We start from the raw sequence: 15,079 nt of genomic DNA, 5'->3' as shown, positions 1-15,079 counted from the left end.
AGGGAGTGGTCAGAGATGGTCCTCCCCAGGTACTGCGTACTGCCTATCTGAGGCATATGTTCTCTACTTATGACAAAATAATCCAACCTCGTGTGAAGTTTGTGTGGGGATTAGTAGTATGAGTATGCCCTTTCGCCTGGGTGAAGGTCCCACCAAGCATCAATCAGATCAAGTTCCTTGGTCATGACATTCAGGGATGAGGTGGCGACGGGGAAGCCATTTGCCGGTGGATAAGACCTATCTAATTCAGGATTGTGGACACAGTTGAAATCGCCTCCCCACAAGAAGAAGCTGTCCTGGTATTGTGACATCTGGGTGCTAAGTACCCTTAGATGGGCTGAGATATTGTTGTTGGGGAAGTATGAGTTTACTATACATATTTCTCTTTGTTCTACAGTTCCCCAAATGATCAGATATCTACCTTCTGGGTCTTTCACCATCCTGTGTAGGAGAAATGGTACCTGGGGGCTGAACCAGATGAACACTCCTCTGGCGAATTTTGAGTAAGGGGCTCCGTAGCCTTGTCCCCCCCAGTGTTCTCTGAGCTTCTCGTCGGCTTCAGCGGTGCAGTGAATCTCTTGTAGGAGGCCGATGTCCACTCTCTTTCTGTATAGGTAGGATTTAATCTTGTTCCTACGGAGGTAGGTGCCAAGGCCTCTTACATTCCAAGTCAGTAGTCTAATGTGCGTAGCCATCTTGGTTACGCAAAACGCTTAGGGAACCCCCTTTTCTAACAGCCGTGCAGATGGCGACATCTGGTGCCGTCGATTCGGCACTGTTTTGCAAGGTCCAGCCCATCTCGGCCCTCAAGCAAGCCCCCCATCCCGCCAGTTGTGTTATTGCCTTCGGAGATTTACCAACTCAAACAACTTCCATCCCATGGAATGGATCAACAGAAAAGAACAACAGTAAACTGCCCCCAGCAGTCGATACAAACACTCGACGCTCGGGGGCCCCCGGGCCTTCCGGTCCTCTCCAGGTCTTCCGGCTCGGGTGGTGTGCAGGCATTTTACCTGCACCGCTTCGGTTGGGGTGGGTCTTTGCCAGTTTTGCATGTGGCCCTTCGAGCTCCTGCCCGATTGCATCGCCTTCCTGGTGTGGCAGTTCATTCCGAGGTTGTAATCATGGTTGATATGCCATTTAGCTTGTCGTGTGGTCTTTGACCTTGCCCAGGTGTTTATTGCTTCTCGCCGTTCCTTCCGCATCCTCTGCCAGGTTGTTGTGTTCAAGCCATAGATTTGCCGCCTCCGTGGTTTCCAGAAAGATTGCCTTCCCATTGTGAAGCACCTTGAGTCTCGCTGGATATAGCAGCATGTATTTAAGGGTGAGTTTCCTTAGAGTGGTCTTTACTGGTATGAAAGAGTTTCTTGCTCGTTGTACCACAGGGGTGTAATCGGGGTACATGACTATTGACGCCCCGCCTCTTCTGATCTCGCCGCCTTCCCTCGAGAACCTCAATATGGCCTCCCGATCCCTAAAGTTTAGGTTTTTGCTATTATTGGTCTCGGATGTGATCCGGGGGGTGGGCGCTTTTGAAGGGATCGGTGAGCTCTCTCCACGGAAAAACCTTGGGTGAGTTTGCCCGCCCCGATTTCTTGCAGGAACAACGATTCAATGTATTCGGTGGGGTCAGGGCCCTCTGAATCTTCCGGTATCCCTAGTATCCGGACATTGTTGCGGCGGGCTCGGCCTTCCGCATCTTCTGAGCGTGTTTCCAGTCGAGCTACTGTAGATTCCAGCTCTTTGACCTTCGCTTTGAGTTCCTGTGTGGTCTCCACGTTGTTCTGCAGGGAGGCTTCCGCTGTGACCATCCTGTCGGTTAGGTTTCGCGCATCTTGTCTCATCAATTGAATGTCCGATTTTATTTCACCAATCTTGTCTTCCATGGATGTTCTCAGGGCTGCTATCGCCTGTAGGATTTGGGAGTCCCGAGGATCTATTGCCTGAGTCGGAAGTTCTTCGGCGGGACTTGTCTCCTGTGGCATCTGTTGTCTCGGTCTGACTGAGGTGAAGGAATCCATTGTGACGAGTTTGGGTTTTTGTCTTGGAGGCGACATTCTTTTTAAGGGGGGTTTCTGGTGGGATGCTGTGTGACGTCCGCTGAAGGCTCTTGGTCGGCGTGAAGTAACCTCGGAACCCTGTGAGTCGCCCTTTCACCAGGGTTTATGGGTTATTACCGAGGGTAGTCCACCCTCTCGGTGCTGTGCGGTTTTCCCATATTAGGTGTGCATCGTTCATGCAGGAGGTGGGGGAGTGTTCGCAGGAGTAAAGCCCCTCTTGGCCGTTGGTGCGGGGTGTTATTTTGTGCTGGGGCCAGGCCCTCCTGTTCTATGCGAGTTTCTGTCCTCCGGCTGCACTGCGTGGGTAGACCGTGTGGTGGGCCCTGCCACGGGGCACGTAGGATTGCGTTGTGTTTTTGGCTAGAACCGGGTGTCCTGGGGAACTCCTGTCCCGTAGGGTCGTCTGCACCAGATCGTGTGGTCACCGCCCGCGGGGCCCACCGTCATCTGCCAAAGTTCAGTGGTGGTCTGGATTGGCAGGGACAGAGCCGAACTGTCCGCCGAGGATGATTTTTCACCAGCCGCCGGGTCCCAAGAAGGGGCCTGGTGTCCCTGAAGGGTTTAGTGCGGCGCTCCTAGTTTGCCCAGGGGCCTGCCGCAGTCCTGGCCTCCGGCCTCCGCCTCGGCCCTCCCCTCCTCGCCTCACAGTGGTGGTGCGCACTGGGCGGCAGATGCCCCACGATGAGCTCGGCGCAGGGATGGGGGGCGCCGGTGTCCGAGCGCCTACGGCGGCGCCAGTGGTCAGCGACTCTGTGTCTCCCCTAGTTGTCTGTAGCTCCTCATGAGCGGGATCAAGGTGTCAAAGCGCCGCGGACCGAATTGTCCGCCGAGGATGAGTGTATCCCGGCGGCGGGGTCCTCCACGAATGGGCTTGGAGTTTGTGCGTCACCCCTCGCGGCACTCAATGTTCACTTAGGGGCCTGCAACGGCCCGGGCCCCCAGCCGCTGCCTTCTCCTCCTCGCCTCTCGGCGGCGGGGCGCCCCCGGCGACAGGCGCCCTGCGGTAGTCTCGCCGGGATGGGGGCGCAGATGTCCGAGCACCGACAGTAGCGCGGGTGGTCAGCGACTCTGTAGCCACCGGTTGTCGGGCACTCCCCCTCCGCGGGCTCAAGACAGAGTCGCGGCCGCCATCTTGGATTCACGGGGGCTGGAGTGCGGAGGTCGCGTTTTAAATTTTGCCGGCTCCGTTTTTTACGAATTTCACCTTCAAGTGGTGCAGGATTGGATGAGGCAGCTGGGCATATAAATATTTCCACCCTCGGAAAAGATTGGAAACTCTTTCAAGGATCAGTCTCAGGATCGGGGCAGGAGCTCGAGAGAAGTGCGTCCTCACTCCATGGATCTAGGCCACGCCCCCTTAGGTTCAGCCTATTGCTCAGTTTTGGACTGGCTCCTCCCGTACCGTCTTCCAATATGCATTTGAAATGTGAAAATGAGTAAAAACAGAAAACGGGGAGCACTAGTTATAGGTATTAAAATATCCACAGCTGTATGTAAAAAGGATATAGCAAGTCTCTTCACACTTCTGTGACCTTATAAAAGCACCTGATCTGTTGCCATGTGCTTCCATATGGGCATATAACACTTCAGTAAAATTTGTATCACAAACATTATAGACCAGCTTTATATCAATACTTCTGGAAGGTTTTACATCTAAATCCTTCTTAACCAATACCGGTTTAAAGCAAGGGTGTGTCCTGGCCTCTCTCTTGTATAATTAATACTGTCCTAATCATCAAATGCCTCTTAGCTTGCAATGACCCCTGGATGCTCTCTATGATTTTGCGGTTTCAAATAGGTTAAAAACCAATCCGAGGAAGACACAGTTCATGATCATAGGCAAGAGAAAACCATGCCACTCCACTTTTTCCTGGTCAATGGGGGGCAAACTGCTTGAGATAGTTGACTGCTACACATACTTGCGTATACCTTTTAAGAATCCCCTACTATGTCCTTCTATGCTGAGACCATGAGGGACCCGTTAGGGAAAAAGTGCTGGTAACAACGGTTACTGGCACCTTTTCCAGACCGGGTCACTCTGAGTCTGCAGGTAGGGCCTGTGAACTACTGGCAGGCCTGATCTGCTGGTAATTTAGGGCCCTACCGGCAGATTTTTCCCTGAAGCACCAGCACTGTTAATAAAGGTGCCTGTGATTCAGTGTTCCCCTTCCCATGGAGCCTATGAGACTCCACAGGAATGGGAACGTACTGTTCCTACGCTGCCCATAATATCTCATAATCAAGTCTCAGGTCCTAAACATTTAAGTGGGGGGACTCATGAACAAGCTCAGTGGGATGTGACGTTTCCAGAAATTAGCATATCAAGGTGAAATGTGCACATTTCAGTCAATTAGCTTTGCATAACCACCCAAATTGCACAGGATGAATGGCATTTGCCTTTCAGATAATCAAAACACACAACATCAAGAGAGGATATTTTCTTCTAATAGTGTTTTTGAAAACAATAAAAGGTGTGCATGTTTTAAACTCCAAGAACTGATACAAATATTTTCCCTGGGACTTACTGTACCGAATTAGGACATTTCACCTTCAGTTGTTTGTTATTTTTCCTCAGGTTATATAGTGCAGTGGTAAAGTGTCCGGCCTCCAAACCTGTCAACTGTGGTTCGACCCCAGAGCTTGTCTTTAATTCATAAATTCAAAGAGGGCATGCAATGTTTCTCATTTTAGCTGGGTGGGGGGGTCTGTCCACCTGTTTGTACCCTCGACTTGAGCCCTGCTCATAATGAGGACCCTTGCCTTTAAAAACAACTAGAAAATGGCAAGTCATTAAAAGTCTCACACGAAGGAAAGGTGGTAGCTTTGTTGAGGTCCTTCTGGAGGTCTTTAAAAAGGGTGTTAGTCCAAGCATTTTACATGGCCTTGGGGTTTTACCAGCAAGCTTTGTGAAGTGGTTGGAAAAAATGGAGGGAAAGCTGCTAGGCTTATTGCTAGGTCTACCCAGCATGGCGCCGGTGGAAGCACTGTCACTGGACTCGACTCTCCTCGCTCTGCTCTCTTTGGAGAATCGTTCGACATAAACACCACGTATCATTGATTTGGGCTGCAAATAAGAAATCTTCATTATGGACACTTTTTTCACAGCACAAGTGTGTCAGACCTGCGACTAAACACCCAGCTGCCAATCTCGGTCTGTTGCTTTCCAGGACTTCCTTCCACCGAATCTGTGATATCATATCTTGGTTGTAACTGCAGCTGGTTGGGCCTCTTCCCCCTCCTCGATACTCCCGATCAGATCACTCCATCAGGATTGGTAACTCTTCCCTGACACACCCGCTGAGGTCAGGAAGCGGCAACGGTAGCTGCAGCGTGCGCTCGGTTCGCCCCATACCCCCTTGCCTCCCAATGGGGTTCAGCCTCAGGTCTGCCTGATGGACGATCGATGGATCGATGAATCCTTCTCTGTATAGTTCCCACATCGCAAGGCACACTGGGGGGTCCTGGGTGTGGAGAGTCAGGGTGGACCTCTCTTGGACCATCACATTCTGTTGGTGTCATGACCCACGTTTGGACTATTATGCTGCAACACTTGGTGCTGTGGGCTTAGAAAATGCAAGAGGGCGGAAAAGCCCGCATTTGCGCCAGAATCCTGGAGAACCGCACAGTCTTTGCGCACAACAAAACGGTCGCCTGACCTGCCACCCACCAGTGTGAGCGTGAGGGGCCAGGAATGCCATGAGTGAAATGTGTGCCAAAGGAAAAACAGCAGTGCCGGTGGCTAAAAAAAAGCGCGTTGAAATCACCTTTGTTTCTCTGAAATGCAGGCTAAAAATGCCTATTTTAAACTTTGCAAGATGTTCAAAAATCTCAATGAACACCAGCAAACATTTGGCAGAAGGTAGACTTGTGTGCATACAAAATCTGGAAAGAGAAAGAGCCCAAAATAATGTTCATAATGATACTGGCTGAGCTGTGGATGTCAGCAGCTGAAGTGAAATTGGACATAAAGCCACTTAAATCGAAATGTTTAAAATAAATGAGTGACCTACTGTTGAGTGTCACTTAGGTTGCAATTGTTTAAATGTCAAAGTTTTGAACTTAGAATCAGTGTTCTAGCTGCATGTGTAAAAATTGCAAGTTTGGTTTGAATGTAGAAAACTGGGAACCAAAGTGACATTTGGCTGAAACCTGGCTTGAAGAGAGTGAATTCTGCCCGACAACTACCCCCGACAGGAGTTGAAACTTAATCAGCAGCTGTGTTCCCAGGCCTGGCTGCATTCTGCTGCCCCTGCCCAAAGGAGATGACACCTCGCTGATTGAATTAGGGGAGTGGCACCTGGGGACTGCAGGAAACTAAACAAAGCACTGTCCTTGGCCCAGGCAAATGTTACATTAGGGGGGTCGTAAATGGCTTCCTCTTGGAAGGAAACGGGGAGGGGCACTGCATCTGTGAGCAAGCTGAGCTTGGGGGAAGTGGATAAACCAGAAATTCCACCATGTGCTTTGGAAAACCACACCCCTCGGGGCCAGAGCATAATTTTAAAAAGATGGATAATTCATAGTGCAGACTTGTAAAAATTATATAAATAACATCATCATTCTTGTGATTTTTCTGTGCACATTTTAAGAAGTGTTAGAACTCTGTACCATGTTCTGAGGCAAAACCCCTTGAATTATGGAGATTGCAGACACAGGGGTTCACGCTAGAGAAATGAAAAGTTACTGGAATATGTGTAGAAAGGCGGTGTACGTGTGTGCCATTTTTGGTAAACGTCCGATATTGGTAAACCAACTAAAAACGAAAATAAGTTGTCATTTTTGAATGCAAGCTCTTAGAAACATCAGAGTTGGAACAGAATGTACCATAAGTAATCTGTAATATGTACATGTAATGTCAACCACTTGTGTATCTGGGAAATATGTATTTGGATCAGAAATAGATTTGTGTGCAATTTGACAAGGGGAGGATCCTCTGACCATAAACCTACCTCATCACTCTGACTCACAACTCAGTTCCCCCAATCAAGGGAGAGAGGAAAACTGGGCCAATGATAAGTTGAGAGGGGCAGGCTCAGTTATGCTACGCACACACCCACTTTCAAAAGACATAAAAAGAGCCACTGTAAGCCAGACAGGGACATTCACTTTCCACTTTCTTGCGGGACGCTTTGCCGGGAGACTCCAGACTTCAAATCCATCAATCTCCAGAGACCAGAGATCCAGAGAGACCAGAGATCGAGAGAGACCAGAACTGTGCAGTGCTGAGAGCTGACCCAGATCGCTGTGCGCAGAACCAGTACCAAGTGGCGAGTGAACCGCAGCCAATCCTGACCCGATCCGTGACGAAGTCGCATTCCTGTCCAAAATATAGTGTGAGTACTCAGCCAGAACTGTGCAAAACCAATCTCTTAGTTTAAAATAATCTAATTCAAACTATTTTATCCTATCTAGAACTCATCATAGAACTGTGTGTCCTTCTGTGACTTTAAAGCTGCAAAACTGTCATCTGTCATTCTGAAACTTTAAAACTTTTATTTTGAGAATCTACCTTCACAAAATTGTCCGTATCTCCGGAACCGTTTGTCCTAGGAACAAAATGTTTTACTTTAAAGCTGAGATTCTAAGCTTTCCAACAAGCTCTAAACCGACTTGCTACTCCTTATAGTTCCTTCATAATTGCGCTCGATGCATGCAACTAAATTGCTGCGATTTGCCATTTTGTTTCATTTCAGCCATGTGTAAAAATATTTGTCGTTTGCTTCCATTACGGAATTCCGTTTTCAACCTGGTAACCATCCCTGAATCATTGATAGGGCTGGCCTGAACTGATTTAAAGTATCTCTCACTCACCCTGAAACCTCTAGAGGGAATTAAAATCATTTTAAGCATATTTTTCCCTTCTTTGCTTACCACATTTAAAGTACTTTGCCTGTGTTTAAAATCATCGTTGTGATCTAAGTTTGCTAGGGGGGAACTGAATTCGGATTGTACTGTGATTGTATTCCTGAAGACTGTGTGTGTTACTTCCACCTCCTTACATTGCATAGAGGGGGGTGAATTGCCAAAAGGGGAAAAGTGATTATATTATGTTTTGCTGAAATCATATCAAGTTTCTTCCTGTGTTGCTTCTTTTGCACCTTGCATTTCCTTGTACCATATAAAGCATTCTCAGCTACCTTATCCTTTATACTACTCCTAAGTAATTAAACCAGTGTGCTAGTATAACCTCATCCATTGTTGATCACTCGCTGTCATATGTCTAAGTGTGATATCAAATATGAATTTATTATAAAAGTGTGATATATATCTATTGTTTAATTTTTCAAATAAACCTTTTTCATTTGCAAAACAAACCTACTTCTTGGTTCAGTGGGGTCAGGGGGATTCTAAGAGAGGGGCGTGATACAAGGGTTCATCATCCAGATTATAACGTGTCATAAAAATATATAAATAAGGGCTTCCCTTGAGCAATCCCAGACAAGGCACTGACCTAGTGGGAATGCTTGATTGGAGTCATTAACAGAGTGGGGGCTCGTAGCCCGGGATTCTGGATTAGAACTATCACTTGTGCAGATTAATACAGTGTGCTGACAGAATATATAAATTCTGTCGGATCACCACGCCGTGTTACACTGTAAAAACACCCCTCAAAGGAACGCTCTAAGGAAACGGTCTGTTTTGCAAAATAAAATACAAACTTCTGTAAGTCAGGAAGGAAATCAAGTTCCAGAATGACGACCTTGGTAGATATCAAAATAGCCAGAGAACACCTCTTACATAAGCTATTTGTGAGAGGTGAGTGGGCTCATCAGGACCTGGCAGTCTGGTTGCAGGCAATTGCACCCCAGATCACTAAAACAGGGTCAGATCTATGGAGAGATCAGGGTCCCTTACATGTGTGAACTATATATGGCCCCTAAGGCCAAGGATGAGCACAACAAGATTGCCAGGGTAGCGGCATATTTATATTCACATATGGGAGCCATACAGGACAAATGTGCTGAAGGCCAAGATCTGGCAAATAGGCAACTGATGGCATTAGAGAAGGCCCAATCTGACCTGGACTCTTCTGAGCAGAGGCTGCACAGGAGCCAGGAGTCAGAAAATGATAGTAGACAGTACATCATTAAAATAAAGGAGGATATGGATATCCTGCAACAGGAAAAGGATGACCAGAATACCAGAATTCTGGCTTTGCAGAAGGAGCACCAAGACAGTTTGGACTCCTTACTGCAGTGCCAGAAAAAGCTGGAGCAACAGATCAATTTCAACAGGGCATGCACAGAACAGGCAGCCACCCTGCAAATCCAACTAGACAGAGAGAAAGAGGAAAGCAATGAAATGATTTTGAAAGACCTGGATACCCAGGCAGAGTTTGATGAAGAGCGCCAGAAAGCTGGTGCCCTTCAACAGCAGAGGGTCGACCTGGCGGCACAGATGCAGGTTCTTACTCAGGAAAGGGATACCTTAGGCCAGGAAGTCTGCCACTTAAAAAGGAAAATGGAAGAAAATCACCTGGCCCTCCAGGGGCTGGGTGACCTCCAAAAAGAGCATCAGAACTTGTTAGAGCACACCAGGAGGGTGGAAGATGCTCTGGCGAGAAAGGATCAGGCCGGTAGGGATGGGACTCAGGAGGTAACCCTCCTGCAGCAAAGACTGGCCCAGTATTCCAGGACCAATCAGGAGGCACAGAGAGAGAACGAGGCTCTCTGTCAGCACAATGATAGGCTCCAGCAACAGGTAGCCATGCAGGAGAGACTGAAAGAGTCTAGTAAGGCCTTAACTGAGGAACTGAAAGCGCAGGCTCTTGCATTGCAACAGGGAGCAGGGGCTGATAGAGATGAAGTTCGCTGGGAAAGGGAAACACCTGAGCATAACCTCAGGAGCCCTAGTACCAGAGGCCTTCATCTCTCCCAGTCCTTGGACTCTGCCACCCCCATGTCCCCTGGCGCACATGAGCACAGGGCCACAGGGAGAGCAGATTACTATCTGGCCAAAAGTATGGGGCTCATAGGCCAGTACCTCCCAGGAATGGATGGGCGGGCATCCGGGCATGGGCACCTAAGCACAGTGCAATTTAGTGGGGAACCCCAGGAGAGTAGGCCCACTAAGGGCATCCTGAAAACCTCTGCCCAGTTAGGTCAGTGGGGGGGTACCCAGCAAATCCTGGTAGCAAGGAGGTATCTGAAGACTCCTCTGAGCTTTACAGGACACAGGAGACCAGGTCCCCACATTCTGCCAGCCATTCTCAGGCTCGCAGAATCTGGGAAAACCTGGAAGATCAGACGGGCACCTCTGGGAGCAGTGTTTCTGAGTCGGAGTATGAAAGGACCAGGGTTACCCGAACCAAAAAGGCCAATAAGGCAAAAAGGGCCTTGCTTAAGGACCCCTTAAAACAGATTAAGGCAATCAGGAGTGTCATCACGCCTTATCACAAGAACTCCAAGTATTCTGTGTGGGAATACTTGGAGCTCTTTGAGCAAATGATGGAGACCTTCCATTTGAAGGACAGCAGTAGCTGCATCCAGTACGTCAAATGGACATTCTCCCCAGAATACTCCAGTTTCTTTGCGGGGCTGGAGGACCAAAACCATTCAAGATGGTCCACGTATAGGGCGGCCATCTTGAAACATTTTTCTGTTCACCGGAATCCCCAAGAGGCTCGCAAGGCAGCCTACAATTTGCAATGTGGGGAGGATCAGGCCCCACAAGAATTTGTGCAAGAATTGAAGTGTGCCTTTGCGCAGACCACCAGAAGGGTGCACACGGACAGCAGAGAATTCATCAACACATTTTTCCATGCTCTCCCCAAATACATAATGACCCAGCCCGTGAGAGATTTTCACGAGAAAAGATCTTTAGACTGGGTCATTGAGCAAGCCACCCGCATCTATGAGCTGCAGAACCGGTGGAAAATAAGAATCAGCCCAAAAACCCCAAAACCAACAGCACCCCTGCTGCTGCCAAGGTGGCAGAGGTAAAGGTTGCCCCCGTTTTAGATTTGGAGATGGGGGTCCTAAAAACCTGCCTGCACTGATCAATTCACAGCCCAGAAGGCCCTCGGGCCAGTCACAGACAGGGAGTCAAGGAGGTAATCCCGCAAATGGGGTCCCTCGCTCCCCTGACTATGTAAGTCCCCGCTACAAGGGAAACAGACCAATCCTGGGTTATGTGTGGACTCCTCCAGCCCAAGGGGGGTGATCCAGCCAAGCACCTGACCCAGGGAACTTCCCTCCTAACTTCCCACAGGAGGGCAGAAATTCCCCAAATACTGGGCAGAACTTTTTTCCCAGGTATCCACCCAATTTCCAACCCCAAAACCATCCATCCTTCTTTACCCAATTCCCTGAGCCCAGACAACCTAATCCGGGAGAGGGGAGGCCAAGGGTGGAGGGGTACTCAAATCTTCCCAACCCAGGGTATTACCAGAGAAGGGATAGCTACCCTTCCCGGGATCAGCCCAGGGGAGAAAACAGGACCCCGTATCAGCCTGAGCGGGTTTCCCAGTTAGAGCGCCAGGTTCAGAACATGGCACAGGATTTGGGCTGCATGCTGAGGGCCCAACAGAACCCTCAGATGGGCATGCCGGCACAGAATGCCCCAAACTCTGGACCTAGTGCTCCAGAACAATGACGGGGGCAGCACCCCGATAACCCACCCGTTTTCCAGGGAGGAGGTACAAGGGGAAGGGGGTTGTAAAGCCTTGGAGGAAGCTTCCTTCCCAACTTGTAAACAGCCCCTGGAAAACCAGGAACCGGAAACAAAATCTCCTACCCCTGAAAGTCTGCCACCCAAAGAGCAAAGAGGAGCTAGGAGAAACAAAGGGCCCAAACAGACCCATTTTGTGGAGGAGGTAAAGGTCTTCCAATTTGAGGGAGAGGGATCCCAAGAGGATCCTGGGGAAAGGATCTTCTCCTTCAGAGATGGGGGAACTCCTCCCAAGGAAAAATGGGTCCCAAGGGATTTCAATCCAGACTGGGTAGATGTGGGGATTGAGCTGTCGCCGCCCATCATCCTATCCCAGAACCAACAATACCAAAAACCCCTGGGTCAAACCCATCCTGGTGACTGCCTCCAAAAAGGCAGGGGCGGCCCAGAACCGGAACCAGGGAAACCTAAAACCGAATCAATAGACTGGGTAGATGTGGGGATTGAGCTTTCGCCGCCCATCATTCTATCCCAGAACCAACAATACCAAAATCCCATGGGTCAAACCCATCCTGATGACTGCCTCCAAAAAGGGGGGGCGGCCCAGAACCCGAAACCATTTCCAGTTGCCAACTTTTTCTTTCAAATTCCCCAGACTCTCCACAGAATTCTGCCCAAATCTCTTCTCACGCAATGTCCAAAACCAGAAAATTAGCCCACCAGTTGTCCAAAAATGTGCATTATCTGTGCTCCCTTGAGGAGAAGGAGGGAAGATACTATGCCCCGGTACAAGTACAGGGGCAGGGTAAAATTTTGGCACTGGTGGACACTGGATCCCAAGCTACCCTTCTGTCCAAAAGGGCCTTTGATGAGCGAAATGCAGGAAGGAGGGAGAATTACCGTATTCCTCTCACCTCTCTTCCTGGACAACTCTAGAACTTTGACGGGAAGGAAATTCCCGTCGAGGGGACTGCAGATTTGGACATCAAAATTGGGCGACACAGGTGAAACACCTGGTCATAGTAGTGACTCCAGAGGGCACCCCTTGTTTACTAGGGAATTACCTCCTGAGAAGGTTGTCACCCCTAATAGATTGTGTAAACAAGGTCCTCTGGACCCAGACTAGCCGACCAATAAAATTAAAGCAGAGTGTCAACCATGTTAGTTTAAACGGCACGTGCCACATGGTTGAACAAAAATCTGACCAAGTAGAATTTCACTTCCAGAACAACCAAATTCCAGATGTGACAGTAATAGCAGTAGGACAACAGACTGGTGATGGGGGGTCCTCTCTATTTCTGAAAATCAACCTACCTTCCAGTTTAAGGTGGTATTCCACACTGGAAGGAAACACTCTGAAATTATTTACCAATCCACAATAAGACACTCCCACTCCTATAGTCCAGAAAGATGTGAAATCAGCTCAGAGCCTGGCTGATATTGTCATGATGCCTACCTCCAAGGAGCCAGGTCCGACCCAGCGACCCCAGAGGCAGGCATCATTTCCTCCAGGGGAGTGCCAGCGGGCCCAAGCTGGGGCCCTTTGGACGCAGTCCTGGCGCCTTAGGTGCCAGGCTCATGTTGGACCTCTGTCCTGGCGCCTTAGGCGCCAGGCTCATAAAGCTAGACATGTGTTCAAGTGTTTTAATGTGCACTTATCTGATGCAGACCATGCTGCCACATCCAGGCCCTCTTGAGGCCTGAATGGAACTACTTTACCTGTGGGACTACTTTCCACCCGGGTGTGGTCGGGGAAGGATACATACCTGATCGGAGGAAGGATACACACTTGAGACTTCTTCCAAAGCTATTTAAACCACACCCGATCAGCAACTCACGCTTCGTGTTGTTCTGCTCCTCGCAGCTGGACGCTCACCGTGTCAGCTCCTGCATCTGGACTTCAGCCACGCCTGTCAGCATCCTGGGTCACCTGCAAAGGGAGACAAGAGACCTTACCAGCTAAATCTGCACCACGGAGACATCACCGACGATCCTGAAAGGGAAGACATTATTTTTAAAAGCATTTTGTTACGATCGCTGCAGCGCTGCATTTCACTCACCTTTCCTGGGTTCCTCCATCTTCAGCAGCGATCATCCGGATACACAGCCACTTCCCAGAGCCTAGAGAAAAAGACAAGAATAAGAGGTGAGAGAAGGAAGGGAATAAGACTTACCTGTTGGGTCTTTCCCATTTCATTTCGGGTCTTGCCGCTTCCAGGCATTTTCCGGACCCCGGCCCCTATGGGGAAAAAAGACAAAGACATTGAATGAGCGTATGCAAAGTCGGTTCCCGAGCGCTCATCCAGAAGTAACCTGCCATTTACTGGAACTGGAACTGCACGTTTCACTTCGGGTCGGTGCCATATCTCCGGCATTCCGAACCCCGGCCCCTAAGGGGAAAAAAGACATAAGCATTAGCGCTTGCTGCAAAAAGACAATGAACATTATTATTAAGCTTGGACTTTTGAACTTGCAACAGAACTTTTACAGAGCCTTACCTGAATAGTCAAGCTTACCTGAACTCCCATCAATCCTCAATCCAGTGAAGTAACTGGGTTTCAACGCGCCCCTGCATCAGAAGCAGGATGGAGAGCTCATCCTACCTGACCCTAAGGTGAGACTTCACGGGGAATCGTGGAAGGGTATCGTGGAGGGTTGGAAGAGAGTGGGAGGCTTGAGCATAACTCAGTCAGTAGGTAATACTCCCTTTTCACGCACAGGGGAATATTCCTGCAAGCCGGAGAAGCCAGAGTAGAGGGCCCATCCTGTCCATCTTCAGAGTCCTGCGCTTCACCATTGAAGAAGCATCAGCACTCAAAGCCAGACCTGCGCCTCTGTGGGAATCAGGTGAGCGGTACAGAACGCGAAGCCTACCCACAATTTCCCACCCGGGCGCTATGGAGACTTCCGAGACTGACCAGCTGGCCCAGCTTTTGGGGGAATTACGGGCAGAGGTGCACTCAGCCCGCCAGGAGACTAACGCTCTCAAAAGAGAACTGATTTTATCCAAGGAAAGAACAGATGACCTAGCCAAAAGGTTATTACAGGGCACACTCCTTTACCTAATTCCGGAGACATTTCTACATCAATGGGTTTGAGTAACCCGGTACAAATTAATCTACCTGGACACATGCCTTTGGCCCCGCCTGAACGTTTTGCGGGGGATCCCAAGAAATATGCCGTCTTTATGAACCAATGTCGTTTACACTTTCTATGCAGACCCGGAGCCTTCCCTAACGACCAGACCAAGGTAGCCTTTATACTATCTTACCTCAGTGGCAGTGCTGCCGACTGGTCTATTCCATTGGTAAATCAGGATGATCCCATTCTCCAGAATTTTCAGGGCTTCCAGGCCAGCATCGAAAGATTGTTCGCTCGACACTCTCAAGGACAGGCCCTTGATAACGAAC

This window comes from Ambystoma mexicanum, chromosome 10 (genome assembly GCF_040938575.1).
Source record: "Ambystoma mexicanum isolate Mex_15411 chromosome 10, UKY_AmexF1_1, whole genome shotgun sequence".
NCBI lineage: Eukaryota > Metazoa > Chordata > Amphibia > Caudata > Ambystomatidae > Ambystoma > Ambystoma mexicanum.
Note: the sequence above shows the minus strand (reverse complement) of the source record.